The sequence below is a fragment of the Thunnus thynnus genome, chromosome 7 (assembly GCF_963924715.1).
Source record: "Thunnus thynnus chromosome 7, fThuThy2.1, whole genome shotgun sequence".
NCBI classification, from domain to species: Eukaryota; Metazoa; Chordata; class Actinopteri; order Scombriformes; family Scombridae; genus Thunnus; species Thunnus thynnus.
The window spans coordinates 30,532,183-30,552,416 of NC_089523.1; the positions used below are offsets into that span (position 1 = coordinate 30,532,183).

General features: G+C 40.0%; 5 non-coding genes across 5 annotated transcripts; all 5 read right to left on the reverse strand.

Annotated features, from left to right (window-relative positions):
* Window positions 1–5,585: 5,585 nt before the first annotated feature.
* Window positions 5,586–5,749, reverse strand: LOC137186913 (U1 spliceosomal RNA). The gene has a single exon (XR_010929129.1). It is a non-coding gene; the product is annotated as a U1 spliceosomal RNA (small nuclear RNA).
* Window positions 5,750–6,869: 1,120 nt separating this feature from the next.
* Window positions 6,870–7,060, reverse strand: LOC137186922 (U2 spliceosomal RNA). The gene has a single exon (XR_010929137.1). It is a non-coding gene; the product is annotated as a U2 spliceosomal RNA (small nuclear RNA).
* A 4,846-nt stretch (window positions 7,061–11,906) lies between these two features.
* On the reverse strand, window positions 11,907–12,070 carry LOC137186906 (U1 spliceosomal RNA). Its single transcript, XR_010929122.1, has one exon. It is a non-coding gene; the product is annotated as a U1 spliceosomal RNA (small nuclear RNA).
* Window positions 12,071–13,990: 1,920 nt separating this feature from the next.
* On the reverse strand, window positions 13,991–14,181 carry LOC137186917 (U2 spliceosomal RNA). The gene has a single exon (XR_010929133.1). It is a non-coding gene; the product is annotated as a U2 spliceosomal RNA (small nuclear RNA).
* A 5,873-nt stretch (window positions 14,182–20,054) lies between these two features.
* On the reverse strand, window positions 20,055–20,127 carry trnaa-agc (transfer RNA alanine (anticodon AGC)). Its single transcript has one exon. It is a non-coding gene; the product is annotated as a tRNA-Ala (tRNA).
* Window positions 20,128–20,234: the final 107 nt, after the last annotated feature.

Consider the following 20,234-nt stretch of genomic DNA (forward strand, 5'->3'; position numbering starts at 1 on the left):
ATAAACTGTAAGTCAGATTAGAGTCTGATATCTGATGGACAAAATAATGTTTTTAACAATATATATTAATTAACGGAGTTCCAGCTCCCTCTAGTGGAGAATACGCGAACTGCACCCTACAGTCAACTGAATCACAGTATGAAACACAACGACTTAATAAAGAGATTCAGGGATTTGCAAACTAAAGGACACAGAACATCAGACAGTCTTCTCTTTACTAAATGTTCCCTGCAGATAGTCAGTTAACTGTCCAGTTTACAGTAACTCAACACCTAACAGGTAGTCCCTTCACCAATAATACTTAGTTATAATATACTCTGAGCATTCATACAGACTTATTATTAGTAGTAGACCTATACTAAGATATCATATTAAATAATTACTATAGATCTATTATATTTGTCTTAACATTCTTCTAAAAATAGTCCCATTTTATCGAATGTATCTTTAATCAACAGGTTTCTCTCAATGAAACTAAAAGTGACTTCAGGGCAGTAAGCATGTTCAGAAGCTGCTGAACAAACTGCTCTGAGCTCCAAATTTGAGGCAACTTCCTTTGTCATTTGTAAATGAAATAAAATCTGTATGAATGACAGCTTGTGTGTCGAGTTAAGCCTTCTTCAAACAAAAGATTTAAAGGTATACTATACAGGATTACACTAAAAAAAACAATGTATAGCCTCATACTAAAGTAATCCTTCTTAATCATCACCTACTATGAGCAACTAGAAGTGTGTGACAGTGACAGGGCACCAACACCAGGCTGTGTCCTTTATATTGTCACCTTAATTGGTTACGTAACGGGAAAACTGCACCACACAAGTTTCGCGACACTAGAGGCATTTTTCATGGTAAAGAAAGGATAAAACAGGTAAATTAACTAGGGCTGTAGTCTGCTGGTCGACTGGTCGATTATTTGGTAAAATAATGTCTGTGTTATTTTCATAAGGAGAAAAGTGCTACATCAACAGCTTTCCAGGAGTAACCCATTATTTCTTGCGGCAGGAGGGACAGACTAACAAATTACCTGTGAAAACAACGGGGGTGTATTCAAAACGCCCCCGTTGTTTTCACAACTTTGAACTCGCCCAACCTAATGGAGACTGCTGGGTCTAACTGTACTCAACGTTTACTGAACGTTTACTGAATCTGTGTTTCCCCACAATGACACAACGAGAACCCCCACCCGGCCAAAAAAATATTTTTTAATATTTGATATCTGAATGAATATCCATTCTTTCGGATATTGATAGCGTTTGGGAATCTCTGTGCAGCGCTGTTCCGGTACGTGAGTCAACCTCTGTCATTGCCTGGGAAACCACTGGTAGCGTGGCTCCGTTAAGGAGTATGTTTGCGTAGCAAGTGGGAAAGAGCGAGGGGCAGAGAAGTGACGGTGGATGCGAGCGGAGCAGAGGAAAAGGTTAGCGGTAAGTTGTCAGTCTGGCAGTAAATGTACAGTACAGACTACAGTGTGTCAGTTAATAAATGCTAAAAAGTCACGTCTATTGTTTCCCCAAATGCTGGAAAAGTAAAGGGGGTTAGCTCCAAAGTTAGCAACATAGGCATGAGGGGAGTGTCAAAGTGCCCATTTATTGAAGAGGGCTTATGGTTTACCGCCTGGACTGTTCAGACAGACACATGACAAGTCAAAACCATTAGGCACAGTGTTAAATCCCATGCCATGCTGGAAAAAGGTAAGATTATTCAATCATCAAGATTCATTTTGTATTTGGAAGCAAAAGTTTTATGTTTCTATTTATATGTTTTTACAAATTACAATGCACACCAGGACCTAGATGACCCCAGAGGTCTTGGTGCCTTCAGCATCAGGGATGAAGAGGAGAGGGAGAAGAAAGGAAAAGAACAAAGACAGGGAAGGACGACTGGAGAGCAACTCTGGGCAAGGTTCAATATTCAGATTTCAATTGCTTTAAAGACTTATGTTAATGTGTGGGTAAATTCATTGCCTTAAAATCAGATCATGGGTGCCTACATTGATGGTCTGCGGGATAACCTGGCCTGCAAGTTTCAAGATCTCAGCATTCTGGGAGCTTTCAGTGTGCTGGGACCTCAAGTCACAAGAGTGAATGAGGAGAGAAATGTTGCTAGACTGAAGACGCTGGCAAAGCAGTTCCTCCAGGAACCAGAGGGCACTGTGCTGCAAGAGTGGGCCTCTTTCAAACATCATGTGTTAATTGGAGCATTCAAGGTCTGACTGACTGATTACACACATTATAAACACGTTTTTTCAATCTAGGTGGAAGGTTGGGAAGCATGTGAACTAATCTCACACCACAATTGCTGTTCATGCATGTATTTTAGGACATGGATCAGCAGTCTATCATGAGTAAGCTGCCCAAAATGATGAGTGGGGCCAGCTTTACCCATGCCTCAGCCAAATAGCAGCCATTGCGCTCATGGTGCCTGTTTTTTCTGTGAATTTTTAGAGGGACTTTTCCACCATGAATAGAGTAAGAGCAATTGAATATGTGATTTATAATACTCTTTGTCTCTCCACGTTCTCTCATTATATTTCCTCTGCTTGCAGGTGAAGACAGACATGAGGAACAGACTGCAAGGAGAGTATCTAGCAGCCTGCATGCCGCTGTCTATTATGGGCTTCCTGTCAAGTACTTCCTATATCAAAAGGCAATTAAAATGTTCTACGAGAAGCCCTAAAGAGTAAAATGCTCCAACAAATCCTTCAATCTTTGTGTCACTTAACAATAATAAATAAAACATATCAAACAATGACATCTGCTTTTTTTTTCTATATGAGTAAGTAAAAAAGAAACAGCCTTCCATGACTAGAGTTTCATTTGGAAGAACAGTGATTTTCAACATGCAAAGGTTGAAACCTGAAGACCTCCTTTGTTTGCAGCAGAACATAGCTAACGGCTATTATGATGTAACGTTTACCACTAGCACCCGCATGGAGGAAGTATGTAAGCTAGTTGTGCAGCAAGCTAGCTCAGTCCTGAAGTCCTTTAATGTGTCGTCGCTGTGCCGGAATAATCCTGGCATTGTGACCTCACTCAACCCCTGGGTGAGTGAGGAGAGAATTCGTAACTTCCTCAGCAGATACATGACAGTTTTGCCTGTGGTGAAAGAAATAAAAGACATTTTGGGTATCTGGACTAGGAAAAAACAGTTCTGAGTCCAACTAAAAGAAGACCCCATAGGGCACAACAATTTCACCCATCCACCAGCCACCTTCACCATTGGGTCAGATCGCGGATTTCTTAGGCCGCGTTCAGACCAAAACCAGCAGTGCGTGAAAAAATGCAGCCCTCCCATCCATTTGAATGGGGGCAGTGCGTTAACGCTGGGAACTCTGTGTAACATTGTGTTTGACACCCTTGCCTCATGCCTTTTCGATATTAATGAAAAAATGTCTCTTTGATATTTAAGTATAACAAATAAACAAGATAACAAAATAAACCCTGCAGGTTATCGTGAAGCAAATAAAACTTGCATGAACAGCACTAAGATCTACCAAAATGCAGGTAACTGGGTTGAAATGTTTATTTTCTTAGTATTCCCTCAAGCTAGGCCACAAAATGCACAAAAGTACCCTCAAATCAGAAATGCAAAAGACAGGAAAGAAGACTCAAAGGGGCCTGAATAGACTAGAGTTTCTTTCTGGCTGATGAGATCTACAGCAAGTTGAGGAAAGATCAGAGTGAGCTGGGTGTGCAGTTTCTCTACTCTCCTTAACCCCAGAAAGAGGGTGTTGCCACATCCTGATTGGCCAAGACGGAAATGCACCCAGCTGCTCTCAATTACTATTTGGGAGCCAGTACCCACACCCTGCACAACAGGTGATCTAAATAACCCTCCGATCAACCCAGAGGGATTTCGACATTCAGCTATACGAATCCGGAAAACAGGGAAATGACAGCAAGTCCCACGAATGGGTGACTGCTACAAGCCTGTTAACGTAGAGTGCAGCTCCACACCCAACCAAAACCGTAAGTAAGAAAGTATTTACTTACTTTAACCTGCAGTGCAGAACTTTTACATATAAATGAATGTCCATTACATTCAAGCCCTTGCCAAACAAGTTCCCACAGGGCTGATTGAGCCTATCATCACAAGATAAATCTTTTAAATCGCATGTCCTGCACAATATTCCTGTGCTGGCCTTTGGCCCTTAATCGTGTGGCTCTTCTAGACTTTCCAAATGTTATCAGACCAAATGGATCAAATTCCGTGAAACAACTCCTTTCGGAGGGGTTATGTGACGCCCAAAACAATTTATCGTATTTAAAAAATGTTACGTACGTAATTACTCATATTGGCCTGAAGGAGGGAAACACACAGTACTGGAAAACTTGAAATACTAACATCTTATTTAGAAGTCCAGATTGTTTTGTGTGTTGATTAGTTAGCCGTGTTACTAATGGAAATGTATTAACCTCATAGCGGGTTGAAAAGCATCCCAAACATGTGTGACAATGTTTTTTGTGTTCATCAATATTTTCCCCTCTTTTTAATGTCTCTCCAAACCCTTTCTTGTTAGGACCCCAAATGAATTGAAAGAAGATTCTCCTTAAGGGTGAAAGGAAGGATGTAGGCACCTGAAGAGTGGATGCCATTCATGTTAAGGAAGCCAGTATTTCAGCCTTTATCACAATCAATATTGAAATTACTGCTATGCTATAATACAGTTGTTTTATATACAGACTACTAGGGTTGTGCGATATGACGATATATATTATGTGACGAGAGAAAAATGTCTATCGTTTTGTGTTAAGCTCGTTTATATCATTGTGACACAAATTAAACTCTTTACGGCAATATTTCTTCATCATTTGGAGTCTGTCCATCTTTTGCGCGGATTACATTGATAAATTACTCTTCTTGGCTTTTTACTCGCGGAGCTTTTATTGCACTTACTGTGACATAACAAGTTTAGTTGTCGTCAACTCTCCACCGCTGTCTGTCTCTCCTCTGCTGTGCTGCACACACGGAGGCTCCAGCCCTGCTCGCGTTGAGGAAGAGCAGAAGCAGCGAGACAGTGACCGTAAAAGACAACAAAACGCAGTAGAGACTGTCTTTATTTATGTTATTTACCAAATATATGTGCACTCTTTTAATTTCAGCTCAGTGTGTAAGAGTCTTTGCTCCAGCTGCAGTGTTGATTCGGAGGTGTTTGGGCGTGTTTGTGCTTTAGAACGTGACCGTTGTGAAACAATTAGAATATAACGTTTTATTGATCTGATTCAGCTGCTCCCTCACTACCAGCGCTCCCTCTCTTCATTCACTCTCTAGCTCACTCTCTCTCTTTCTCTCGTCTTTTTTAAAATGAGTCGGGAAGCCGACAGAAAAGTCTAACTTAACTTTTAATGTTATCAAAAGAAAAGAAATGTCCTCCCTTTGTTCTAGTAACATCTTTGTGCTCCCTCATGGCAGAGTTCACAGCTCTGATCAGTCTGATCTCCATCACGCCTGGATGCTGTAAAAGCACACACGGAGACCTAAAATTAAAATGTGCTATTTCAGGATTGGGATATGACATTTTGGGTATATCATTCAGCTCTACAAACTACTAACAGTGATAGATTTTCTCTTTTACATATTATCAGGGGAGAGCGCGAACGCAGTCCCCCACCACCAGAAATTATGCAGTCGAGATTCCCACATTTGGGGAATTCGCAGGGGTCAGCACAACCGGAGTGCAATGGCTGAGCCTCGCCCTGGGTGAACCACCTTCTTGATCATGGTATCTCCCCTGCCAGGTAAGTATGAGTTGTACACATCACAGCCAGGGAAGTCTTTCACAGACATACCATGCTGACTGATGGTGCTGACAATCAATACATCATCAAAACCACAGGCTATAAGAGGCTGTGGATCTGCAGGAAGGCAATACAGAGGGAGCACTTTTGTACTAAGGCTAACAAAGATTATTTACATTTTACTTGAGAAGTAAGGACTGGTGTTCCCACGATGCATTGCTGTATTTCCATATCAACAGCTGACCTAAAATCACTCATTTTTATCAACTTTACCTCCAACAAATGAGTAACAACCCAACAGAAAGTTCAGATGAGCCAAAGCTAAATCATACTGGAATCAAAAGTTGTTTGATCCACATTTGAAATTCAGAGAAAATAATAAAAACATAAAACACATTTTTCCCTCACATTACAACCACTTCCTGTTTCTTTGTTCACTGGTGGTGGGCAACAAACATTCCTGCTACTATTATCACTCTGAATGTTAGAGGTTTTCAAAAAGCAAGTAAGAGAAAAACAGTATTTTCTCATTTAGCCACACTTAATTTTGTTGTTTGCCTTCTCCAAGAAAACCACTTGAGAAACGAAAATGACATATCCAAATTCTCCAGAGCGTGGGTAAATGGGGGCTCTGGGTGGAGTGTAAATACTTATTAATTATTGTGTACTTAATTAAGTACACATGTATTCAGTGTTTCTAGCTTCCTTCTGATATATCAGGGAACAGCAGGCTGTGAAACCAGCAGAAATGCAGCAATGAGGATTTTCAATTTTTAGTGAATGATTTAAGCTAATAATCGGACTGAACTGACATCTAATTTTGAAACTATCGTGCAGTGAAGCAGTTTTGGGATCTACTGAGAATAAATCAACGTTTTCTTGATGTTTTCACTCAACAGTTGCTTATTCTGTTAATTTAATACTGGGCATGTATATCACGACTTTGCAGCTTCCTGCTCTAAAAATAAGGATTATAAACACTGTAGAAAAGTTAGACCACAATCAATGAAGTGTAGTAATACCTATGTAATGTGTTGCAATAATTGCTTAATCAGACACTATAATAACAAGCAAAGTTAAAACAGTTTAATTACAAAGCATTAAGTTTGTTTATATTCAACATAGAGAGAGGGGTGCACCGTTCCTAGAAGTGCTGCAATACCAGGTCGATGCGTGGAGTGGACGGAGCAAGCCCCTATTCCATCTCCTTGTTCCAAAAATCAATTTAATATATGGTCCCCGGGTAGGGGACATATCAGATATTAAACTGATAAGAACAGATACTACACTTGATCTTAGCCAAAAGGCCGAGAAGCGATACTGCAATTGGGTCTGAGGTAGAGGAGTGGTCCTCTGCACCGATAGTCTCACTGATGGTTTGGGTCTCTGCTGGGTCACATGACACAGTCTAGTCCAATAGGAATTAAGAACGAGAGATCAATCCAATTATTGCCAAAAAGACAAATGTAACTTATTTTATATTTTAAATAAACACAATCCCATCTGAGTTCTTAAAAAGGGAAAATAAACTGTAAGTCAGATTAGAGTCTGATATCTGATGGACAAAATAATGTTTTTAACAATATATATTAATTAACGGAGTTCCAGCTCCCTCTAGTGGAGAATACGCGAACTGCACCCTACAGTCAACTGAATCACAGTATGAAACACAATGACTTAATAAAGAGATTCAGGGATTTGCAAACTAAAGGACACAGAACATCAGACAGTCTTCTCTTTACTAAATGTTCCCTGCAGATAGCTGAACTCGCCCAACCTAATGGAGACTGCTGGGTCTAACTGTACTCAACGTTTACTGAACGTTTACTGAATCTGTGTTTCCCCACAATGACACAACGAGAACCCCCACCCGGCCAAAAAAATATTTTTTAATATTTGATATCTGAATGAATATCCATTCTTTCGGAAATTGATAGCGTTTGGGAATCTCTGTGCAGCACTGTTCCGGTACGTGAGTCAACCTCTGTCATTGCCTGGGAAACCACTGGTAGCGTGGCTCCGTTAAGGAGTATGTTTGCGTAGCGAGTGGGAAAGAGCGAGGGGCAGAGAAGTGACGGTGGATGCGAGCGGAGCAGAGAAAAAGGTTAGCGGTAAGTTGTCAGTCTGGCAGTAAATGTACAGTACAGACTACAGTGTGTCAGTTAATAAATGCTAAAAAGTCACGTCTATTGTTTCCCCAAATGCTGGAAAAGTAAAGGGGGTTAGCTCCAAAGTTAGCAACATAGGCATGAGGGGAGTGTCAAAGTGCCCATTTATTGAAGAGGGCTTATGGTTTACCGCCTGGACTGTTCAGACAGACACATGACAAGTCAAAACCATTAGGCACAGTGTTAAATCCCATGCCATGCTGGAAAAAGGTAAGATTATTCAATCATCAAGATTCATTTTGTATTTGGAAGCAAAAGTTTTATGTTTCTATTTATATGTTTTTACAAATTACAATGCACACCAGGACCTAGATGACCCCAGAGGTCTTGGTGCCTTCAGCATCAGGGATGAAGAGGAGAGGGAGAAGAAAGGAAAAGAACAAAGACAGGGAAGGACGACTGGAGAGCAACTCTGGGCAAGGTTCAATATTCAGATTTCAATTGCTTTAAAGACTTATGTTAATGTGTGGGTAAATTCATTGCCTTAAAATCAGATCATGGGTGCCTACATTGATGGTCTGCGGGATAACCTGGCCTGCAAGTTTCAAGATCTCAGCATTCTGGGAGCTTTCAGTGTGCTGGGACCTCAAGTCACAAGAGTGAATGAGGAGAGAAATGTTGCTAGACTGAAGAAGCTGGCAAAGCAGTTCCTCCAGGAACCAGAGGGCACTGTGCTGCAAGAGTGGGCCTCTTTCAAACATCATGTGTTAATTGGAGCATTCAAGGTCTGACTGACTGATTACACACATTATAAACACATTTTTTCAATCTAGGTGGAAGGTTGGGAAGCATTTGAACTAATCTCACACCACAATTGCTGTTCATGCATGTATTTTAGGACATGGATCAGCAGTCTATCATGAGTAAGCTGCCCAAAATGATGAGTGGGGCCAGCTTTACCCATGCCTCAGCCAAATAGCAGCCATTGCGCTCATGGTGCCTGTTTTTTTCTGTGAATTTTTAGAGGGACTTTTCCACCATGAATAGAGTAAGAGCAATTGAATATGTGATTTATAATACTCTTTGTCTCTCCACGTTCTCCTATTATACTTCCTCTGCTTATAGGTGAAGACAGACATAAGGAACAGACTGCAAGGAGAGTATCTAGCAGCCTGCATGCCGCTGTCTATTAATGGGCTTCCTCTCAAGGACTTCCTATATCAAAAGGCAATTAAAATGTTCTACGAGAAGCCCTAAAGAGTAAAATGCTCCAACAAATCCTTCAATCTTTGTGTCACTTAACAATAATAAATAAAACATATCAAACAATGACATCTGCTTTTTTTTTCTATATGAGTAAGTAAAAAAGAAACAGCCTTCCATGACTAGAGTTTCATTTGGAAGAACAGTGATTTTCAACATGCAAAGGTTGAAACCTGAAGACCTCCTTTGTTTGCAGCAGAACATAGCTAACGGCTATTATGATATAACGTTTACCACTAGCACCCGCATGGAGGAAGTATGTAAGCTAGTTGTGCAGCAAGCTAGCTCAGTCCTGAAGTCCTTTAATGTGTCGTCGCTGTGCCGGAATAATCCTGGCATTGTGACCTCACTCAACCCCTGGGTGAGTGAGGAGAGAATTCGTAACTTCCTCAGCAGATACATGACAGTTTTGCCTGTAGTGAAAGAAATAAAAGACATTTTGAGTATCTGGACTAAGAAAAAACAGTTCTGAGTCCAACTAAAAGAAGACCCCATAGGGCACCACAATTTCACCCATCCCCCAGCCACCTTCACCACTGGGGCAGATCACAGATTTCTTAGGCCGCGTTCAGACCAAAACCAGCAGTGCGTGAAAAAATGCAGCCCTCCCATCCATTTGAATGGGGGCAGTGCGTTAACGCTGGGAACTCTGTGTAACATCGTGTTTGACACCCTTGCCTCATGCCTTTTCTATATTAATGAAAAAATGTCTCTTTGATATTAAAGTATAACAAATAAACAAGATAACAAAATAAAGCCTGCAGGTTATTGTGAGGCAAATAAAACTTGCATGAACAGCACTAAGATCTACCAAAATGCAGGTAACTGGGTTAAAATGTTTATTTTCTTAGTATTCCCTCAAGCTAGGCCACAAAATGCACAAAAGTACCCTCAAATCAGAAATGCAAAAGACAGGAAAGAAGACTCAAAAGGGCCTGAATAGACTAGAGTTTCTTTCTGGCTGATGAGATCTACAGCAAGTTGAGGAAAGATCAGAGTGAGCTGGGTGTGCAGTTTCTCTACTCTCCTTAACCCCAGAAAGAGGGTGTTGCCACATCCTGATTGGCCAAGACGGAAATGCACCCAGCTGCTCTCAATTACTATTTGGGAGCCAGTACCCACACCCTGCACAACAGGTGATCTAAATAACCCTCTGATCAACCCAGAGGGATTTCGACATTCAGCTATACGAATCCGGAAAACAGGGAAATGACAGCAAGTCCCACGAATGGGTGACTGCTACAAGCCTGTCAGCGTAGCGTGCAGCTCCGCGCCTGACCAAAACCGTAAGTAAGAAAGTATTACTTACTAAATCTCTCCGTATTTCACAGTATACAGAGTTTTTAAATCTCATGTCGGGCGCAATATTCCTGCGCTGGCCGTTTGGCCCTTAATTGTGTGGCTCTTCTAGACTTTCCAAATGTTATCAGACCAAATGGTTCAAATTCCATGAAACAACTCCTTTCGGAGGGGTTGTGTGATGCCCAAAACAATTTATCGTATTTAAATATTGTTACGTACGTACTTACTCATATTGGCCTGAAGGAGGGAAACACACAGTACTGGAAAACTTGAAATACTAACATCTTATTTAGAAGTACAGATTGTTTTGTGTGTTGATTAGTTAGCCGTGTTACTAATGGAAATGTATTAACCTCATAGTGGGTTGAAAGGCATCCCAAACTTGTGAGTGACAATGTTTTTTGTGTTCATCAACACTTTCCCCTCTTTTTAATGTCTCTCCAAACCCTTTCTTGTTAGGATCCCAAATTAATTGAAAGAGGGCTCTCCTTAAGGGTGAAAGGAAGGATGTAGGCACCGGAAGAGTGGATGCCATTCATGTTAAGGAAGCCAGTATTTCAGCCTTTATCATGATCAATATCGAAATTACGGCTATGCTATAATACAGTTGCTTTATATACAGACTACTAGGGTTGTGCAATGGAAAATGTCTTATCGTTTCATGTTAAGCTCGTTTATATCGTTGTGACACAAATCACACTCTTCATGGCAATATTTTTTCGTCATTTGGAGTCTGTCCATCTTTTGCACAGATTACATTGATTACATAAATTACTCTTCTTGGCTTTTTACTCACAGAGCTTTTATTGCATTTACAGTAACATAAGTTTTGTTGTTGTCAACTCTCCACCGCTGTCTGTCTCTCCTCTGCTGTGCTGCACACGCAGAGGGCTCAGCCCTGCTCGCGTTGAGGAAGAGCAGAGAAGCAGCGAGACAGTGACCATAAATGACGCAGTAGAGACTGTCTTTATTTATGTTATTTACCAAATTTATGTGCACTCTTTTAATTTCAGCTCAGTGTGTGAGAGTCTTTGCTCCAGCTGCAGTGTTGATTCGGAGGTGTTTGGGCGTGTTTGTGCTTTAGAACGTGACCGCTGTGAAACAATTAGAATATAACGTTTTATTGATCTGATTCAGCTGCTTCCTCACTACCAGCGCTCCCTCTCTTCATTCACTCTCTAGCTCACTCTCTCTCTCGTCTTTTTTAAAATGAGTCGGGAAGCCGACAGAAAAGTCTAACTTAACTTTTAATGTTATCAAAAGAAAAGAAATGTCTTCCCTTTGTCCTAGTAACGTCTTTGTGCTCCCTCATGGCAGAGTTTACAGCTCTGATCAGTCTGATCTCCATCACGCCTCTGAATCTGAAATGCCTGGATGCTGTAAAAGCACACACAGAGGCTTTATGCCAACAGGGACGGACCTACTATTTATTCATTGAATTAAATTGTGCTATTTAAGGATTAAGTCATAGATTTCCTTTTGGACATATTATCAGGGGAGAGCGCGAACGCAGTCCCCCACTACCAGAAATTATGCAGTCGAGATTCCCACATTTGGGGAATTCGCAGGGGTCAGCACAACCGGAGTGCAATGGCTGAGCCTCGCCCTGGGTGAACCACCTTCTTGATCATGGTATCTCCCCTGCCAGGTAAGTATGAGTTGTACACATCAGAGCCAGGGAAGTCTTTCACAGACGTACCATGCTGACTGATGGTGCTGACAATCAATACATCATCAAAACCACAGGCTATAGGTACTACTACTATTAGGCTATTAATCTATTAGTACTTGTACTAAGGCTAATAAAGATTATTTACTTTACTATTTATATTTTACTTAAGTACAGACTGGTGTTCCCATGATGCATTGCAGTATTTGAAAATCAACAGCTGACCTAAAATCACCCATTTTATCAATTTTACCTCCAACAAATGAGTAACAATCCAACAGAAAGTTCAGATGAGCCAAAGCTAAAACATACTGCAATTAAAAGTTGTTTGATCCACATTTGAAACTCAGAGAAAAGAATAAAAACACAAAACACACGTTTTTTTCCCTCAAATTACAACCACTTCCTGTTTCTTTGTTCACTGGTGGTGGGCAACAGACATCCCTGCTACTGCCACCTACTGCTCTGGAGTGTGAACTACGCTGTTTAACAAATAGCATATTGAACCACAGACACACAGATTAAAAAACAGCCTGATGTAAAGTAACTAAATACTTTTACTCAAGCTCTGTACCTAAGTACAATTTGACGTACTTGTACTTTACTTGAGTATTTCCATGTGATGCTACTTTATACTTCCACTCCACTACATTTCAGAGGGAAATATTGTACTTTCTACTCCACTACAGTTATTTGACAGCTTTAGTTACTTTTCAGATGAAGATTTGACAATGGATAATATAACAAGCTTTTAAAATACAACACATTGTTAAAGATGAAACCAGTGGTTTCCAACCTTTTTGGCTTTTGACATCTTACAAAAAGCAGTGTGTAGTCGGGGTCACATTTCACATGTCTATGAGTTGTTAACAGCTCCACCAAATAGTGATTTTTTTCCCTCTAAACTTCTCACATGCTTTCATTTTAATAAATGTTCAAATAATCCAATATGTCAGCAAAAATCAAAGATTAGAGAAAAAGTTCAAAAACTGAAACAGATTTGTGTATCAGAACGTTGTTTTTTCTTCTTTCCTCTCCCATTAATCATCTCACGACCCCTCAGGTTTATCTGGTGACCCTTTAGAGGGGCCCGACCCCTAGGTTGGGAACCACTGGACTAAACTAGCTAACTGTATATAAAGTAGTTCAAACTAGCTCCACCTCCAGCAGCTACAACAGTAACATGCTGCTCTAACACTGATGCTTCAGTATTAATAATCTAATGATGTCATATATAATAATATATCAATCAGAGGGACCAAACCACTACTTTTACTGCAATACTTTAACTACATCAAGCTCATAATACTTATGTACTTTTACTGCAATACTTTAATTACATCAAGCTCATAATACTTATGTACTTTTACTTGAGTAGGATTTTTCATGCAGGACTTTTAGCTGTAATGGAGTAATTTTACATTGCTGTATCGGTACTTTCACTTAAGTAAAGGATTTGAATACTTCTTCCACCACTAACAGCAAGAATAAAAAATTCAGAACATAAAATTAAGTACATGTATTCAGTTTTTTTAGCTTCCTTCTGATATATCAGGCAACAGCAGGCTGTGAAACCAGCAGAAATGCAGCAGTGAGGACTTTCACTTTTATGTGAATGAGCTAATCTAATAATCAGACTGAACTGATATCTAATTTCAGAACTACAGTGCAGCGAATCTAAACTAACAGATTCAAACAGTTTTGGGATCTACTGAGAATAAATCAACATTTTCTTACATTTGTCAATTTGCAGCCTCCTGCTCTAAAAATAAGGATTATAAATATTGTAGAAAAGTTAGACCACAGTCACGTATGTATTTAAGTAATTGCTTAACGTAGCAAGCTCACTTGTTACAAAACGAGACTTTACTATTAAGTTCTGAATTTCTTTATATTTAACATAGAGAGGGGGGTGCACCGTTCCTGGAAGTACTGCAATACCAGGTCGATGCGCGGAGTGGACGGAGCAAGCCCCTATTCCATCTCCCTGTTCCAAAAATCAATTTAATATATGGTCCCCGGGTAGGGGACGTATCAGATATTAAACTGATAAGAACAGATACTACACTTGATCTTAGCCAAAAGGCCGAGAAGCGATACCGCAATAATGTCTGAGGTAGAGGAGTGGTCCTCTGCACCGTCAGGCTCACTGATGGTTTGGGTCGCTGCTGGGTCACGTGATACAGTTTAGTCCAATAGGAAGTAAGAACGAGAGAGCAATACAATTATCGCCAGAAAGACAGATGTAACTAAATTTATACTTATATTAAAAAAAACAAATGCAATCCCATCGGAATTGTAAAAGAGAAAACAAACCGTAAATCAGATTAGAGTCTGATATCTGATGGACAAAATAATGTTTTTAACAATATATATATATTAACTACCGGAGTTCCGGCTCCCTCTAGTGGAGAATACAGCGAACTGCACTCGACAGTCTACTGCATCACAGTATTAAACCCAACGACTTAATGAATAAATAAATTCTTGTTATCTAAAAACAGGGATGTGTCTTAACATTCCTCTAAAAAATAGTCCCATCTTATTGAATGTATCTTTAATTAATAGGTTTCTCTTAATTAAACTAAAAGTGACTTTAGGGTAGCCTGTGTGTCGAGTCAAGCCTTCTTCAAACAAACTGAACTTGAAAAGATTTAAGGGTTTACTACGCAGGATTATACTAAAAAATTTATAGACTAATACACAAGTAATCCCTCTCAAACATCACTTCTGAGCCGCTAGAAGTGTGTGACAGTGTATTTATCTGCAGAGACCCCACCTTCTGCCTGTAATTATTATTTTCGTATTATTTTGCTGTGTTCGGGTTATATCGATATGTTACATTTGATTAAGTGTTTCTCCGTCTCTCTCCTCTACTACAAGATGCTCCTCTGCTGTTCGTGTGTCTGTTTGACCGACACACACACACACACACACACACATGCAGAGCAGAGTGACTTTACTCTTGCTACTGTGAAAAACATTTACTACAACTTTGACCGACAATTCCTGCATGGTAGCCTCCACCTTTAGGCCTCACAACAGGAGTATAATTAGGCTCGTTGAGCAGGCCAACAGCCACCACATGAAACTGCGTTTATAAAAAAGTTTCCCTTCATTTGATTCATTTGAACACGTTTTACCGCCTATATGATGAAAGGAGGAGAGTTTTTAAACGTTTTGAAGCTTAACAGATACCCGAATCTTCCCCGGGAGGCCGCAGGGCACCAACACCGAGCTGCGCCGTTAATCGTCACCTTAATTGGTTACGCAACAGAAAAACTGCGCCATATAAGTTTGGTTTTAGTGACACTAGAGGCGTTTTTCACGGTAAAGAAATGATAAAACAAGTAAATTAACTTACTGAAAGCCGCTGTCGGTCTTAAAACGTCGCCTAAAAACCAGGTGAAGGAATGTCTCCTGAGTTAAAATCTCCTCGGTGGTCGGAGGTCTGTCATGTTATGCAAATTGAGTCACAGTGCCACCAATCAGCGAGTCAGGTAGAATCAGGCAGGACTGCATGAGGCAACCACATGCACACCCTCCTTAAACTATTAAACATGTCTGTAATTAAGTTTAAGTTAATATTCAGTTCTTCCAATGGTTTGAACACTTTAGATTATTTAAAAATTGCTCGCAACAGTTTTAATTTGCAAAACACCACAAAGTACAGAGCTTATCAGAACTTTTAAATATTCATCAATTAATTTTACACTTACTTTAGTAAGTAAAGCTACTGTATGTTACAGAGATTTATAAACACATCTGATGTCTTTCTTATGTCCTCTCTTTACACCTTTCCTCATTTGCCATGAGTCGAGGTCATTAAGGAATGAAATGAGGCGCTCTGTGTTGTATGACTCAATTATCAATTTATAATATATAAACTTTATTTATATAACACATTTTAAAACAGCGTTACAAAGTGCTTTCTGTAGGAAAAACTGAATTAAAACAAATTTGCATCACAATTAAATAAAATTCAGCAAATAAAGATACAGAGTATAAAATACCTCAAACATAATAAAATAAGATAAATCAGTAAAATAAACAAATAAACCACATAAAACATAGTGGAACTGGAAACACAAGACTGCAGGCTAAAATTAATAAAAGACTTTTTTACAAAGATCAGTTTTAAAATGTGATTTAAAAGATGTCACTGCTTCTGCAGGCTTCAGATCTTCAGGGACGTGGTTCCAGATCTGAGACCCCCTGACTGAAAAAGCCTGATCTCTTTCAGACCAAATAAATGGGACCGACTGATCAGATGCCTCCCTGATGGTGTTGCATTAGGATATATAAGAATCTACACATCTTAAGCGCCTAAAACTTTTGCACAGTGCAGTACAGAGTGTTCAGTCCATTTCAAAATTGTGAGTTTCCAAAAACTACATAAGGGCTCCATAAACTAGCAAAGTTCCCATCTTTCCTTTTGACAATATAAGTTTAGCTCTCCAAAGCAAGACAAGCTGTCAGTTCCTGTGAAAGGTGCTGTAAGTCCATGTTCTTCAGTACTAGAGTATGCAAGTGTGCTCCTGGGTTGTAAAAGTCCAAAGTCAAGAGTTAGAGTTACAGATGGAAAACTTTTAATTTTACAAGTCCATAACAAAACACTGTATAATCCTTTTGGCTTTCAACTTTGATCCTCATCAGCCACCATAACAGGCTGTTTATGAAGGAGGTTGAAGTAAACTAGCCAGCATGGAATCAGTTATTAAGACATGGTTACAGGTTTGCAACAAAACAGTCAGTGAGATCTGAGAGATGGCCCTGAAAGAAAGGATCAATTATGGGGAATCCCAGTGAGCTGAAGACAGCAATGTCAAGTTGGCACAACTATGTGAATGTACCGGAGTACTCTGAAATACAGTATGTGATAATGATGACAGCATGCAGGTAAGCAAAAGTAGAGACAGAATGAGGAAGAAAAGAGGGAATGAGCTTACTGGAGCCAGTTCGAAGAAAATCAAGAGTAGTTCAGGTAATTGAGGAGGAAACGAGGAGAGATCTAAAGAGGTTTTGGAGTTTAAGTTCGTACTAAAACTCCTTAAATTAAATTTGGTGAGGAGAGGGGAGTTTCTTCTATGAGTGCAGTGAGATTGACGACTGTTATGAGAAACCAGGTAGGTGATATTCACATTGGTAAGGTTTTGAAAGATGGAAAGTTGTTGATTGTCTGCTGGCCAAATGTGGATTTCAGGCAGTGGTGGAAGAAGTATTCAGACTACTCATCTACTGTTTGTGATGTACTTTATCTTCTCATGTGGTCTTGTTATTGAAACAGATACTCAGATAGAGAATACCTCCAGAGCTACAGAGGAGACCGAGGCAACTACCTCCACTGGCACGCTAGCCAGCAGTGACGAGTGTGAGGCAGTTAACAGAGAAAGCCACAAAACAAACATTCAGCAAGATGGATAGAAGCTGGTGACGAGACACAAACAAAGTGGAACAAAAAAGAGGAACGCTATCAGTCCCATCACTTCACCCCATGCTACGACTTCAGAGCAGCTACCTCCTGGTAACAATACAGCCCCCTGCTAGAGGAGAACAAGCCTGCTGACGACACTCCCCAACGGCCCAGGACCAGCTTGGTCATCCCTCCCAGTGGTGTCCCAGCTGCTCCTCACGGCCAGGAGGTTCCAGACTGGGAGAGTACTGAAGAAAGACATCCCTAACACAACCTATTCTCTCTCTTTCCCCTCAAGACCCCCCTGCCTCAAAGACTGAGAAGCAAGCCAAGGACCAGTTTGATGCATGAGTCTTTTACCAACTGATGTGGACAGCTGACTGCTTGTTCTTTGAGTTTCTTTTCCCCCCTTTTACTAAGTTAATGTTATTTTGCAGCCAAATAAGGTCTGTTCACATATAAGTTAGATCTAATCACCCCCTTATAACTTCAAAATGATCACTTTAAATGTTAGAGGGGTGCAAAAAACAAATAAGTCTTTTTTCATTCAGCCACACTTTATTTTACAAGAAGTCCGTTTGAGAAATAAAATGACATATCCAAATTTACCAGAGTTCTTAAAAAGTGATTCCAGGTGGAGCATGGGTGGGGTGGGAATACTATGTATGTACTATGTACTATGAAAGCAAATGTTTGAACAGTGAGTTCAAACATTTGCTTTCAAATTGCAGAGGGAAAACCACAAGGAAGACAAGAAATGCACTGCATATTTCTTTTAAAAGATTATTATAATTTATGTTGCTCCCTTTGCTCCTTTTATTTTCTTATGTGTATTATTGGTCTGTTGTTCACGTTTATATCCCTTGGTTTTAAGTTGTATGTTGTTTTGTAATATGTGATTTGTTTAATAAAGTTTGAAAAAAAAAATACTGCAGTCCATGACCCCCCAGTTGAGCTCAGCACTCTACCCTGTGATTTTCTTAAAAGATTTAAGAATGATATTAATGTACTGGGTTCATTTTGCTCTGCACATCCTGAAACTGTGCCACATTTATTTTGGCATTGTTACTACAGTACAAGACTGTGGCAAGGGGTTTCTTTTTTTATATATATAATAGTATTTTGGGGGGTTTTTTTTGGACTGTGCAAAAGACATTTTATAATACAATACAGTGCAATACAGTACATTATAACCCTTCTCTAGATTTGGAAAAGTGTTCTCTTCGACGGAGGTGGGGTTGGGTCACTGTAAGGACAGCGCCCTTTCCTATACCCACCCCCACAGAATGACAATCAATACTATATGTGTGCTTTTTATATGTATGTGGGGACCCTTAGACAGGCAGGACAAGACAAACAGGACAGACAAAATACTGCTAGGTGTATTGATACAAATAATTACAAAAGTAAATGAGTATTATTATAAAAATCAAGGAAGGTCAAATAAAAGTGATAATATGAAAGAATAAATGTCAGAGCCTGAATATAAAACTACAAAAGTGAACACAAAAAGGCACAGTTTAGATCCATTTCCAGCTTCGAGAATGTTCCAACTCCTAACACTGACAGTTCTTCAGTATTGGTAGATAACCTCATCAACAATTATTTAAAAGTTATCGATAAACTTAAAATGTCCAAATTTTTTTGTATATGTCCAGCTTTCTTTTCATTTTGTAATACAAGTAGGTGTGTGCCCGAATACAAATACATTATTCAGCAAAGCACAAATAGTGGGTTTTTCACAAATATTTATTTTGTACAAATATTTTAAAAATTTTTAAGCACAAAGAAATTACACAAGGTGTGTGGTGAAAGCTTTAGGAACTTAGAGGAAATATGTGTTCTCTGTCATCAACATTTGTGTCAGAGGGTGTCCACGTAAGAATTCGGCACCCTTGCTCTGCTTATTATGAGCACAATCGGCAGGAGTAACGCTCTGGAGGAATCCTGCTTTACGTCAGTTCCTTCGAATCAAGGCATTGTGTGTTTCCTGCCATGAAGATTTGGATGCACAGCGTTGACTTCACGATGCTGCGACACTGACTTTCAGGGCAAAGACCCATTTTACACCAAAGAAGAAACGGGAATGGAGAATGCGGGCGTCGATCCCGCTGCCTCTCACATGCAAAGCGAGCGCTCTACCATTTGAGCTAATTCCCCTCTGGAGGTGCCACCTGGGGAAGTATTCACCAGGTGCTGAAGATTTCCAATGAAGTTAGTGACTGGTTTTCCCCATTGACATACTGTATGTCTCGTGCAGTATTTTCCTGAGAAGTTCTTGGCCACGCCCGTGGGCTCAGAGGACTAAAGCGCAGAGTTAGGTTCACCAACTGTGAGCATTCAAAGTTTTCAACCGGATGATTATGAAAAGGCAAAAGCTGCCTGAGAACAGAAGGTAAATGTCCTCCAGAAGGTCAGGCATAGTTATGTTCCTCATCAAGAAAGTATCGTGGTGACACAACACAATATCCTTTTGTAATGGCGTGATTGTGGGACATCAGCCTCCAAACAAAAAGCAGTGGATGCTGTCTTTTCTGGCTCCACAGAAAAGAAGGTAATGGAGAATGCGGGCATCGATCCCGCTACCTCTCGCATGCTAAGCGAGCGCTCTACCATTTGAGCTAATTCCCCTCTTAAAGACAGTTACGAGAGAGGTGCCAACGGGTCGCAAAATACTCGAAAGCAATTGCTTCCCTGTCTTTGTATAAGGGACGTGGTTGTAAGAGGACTCTCAGCAG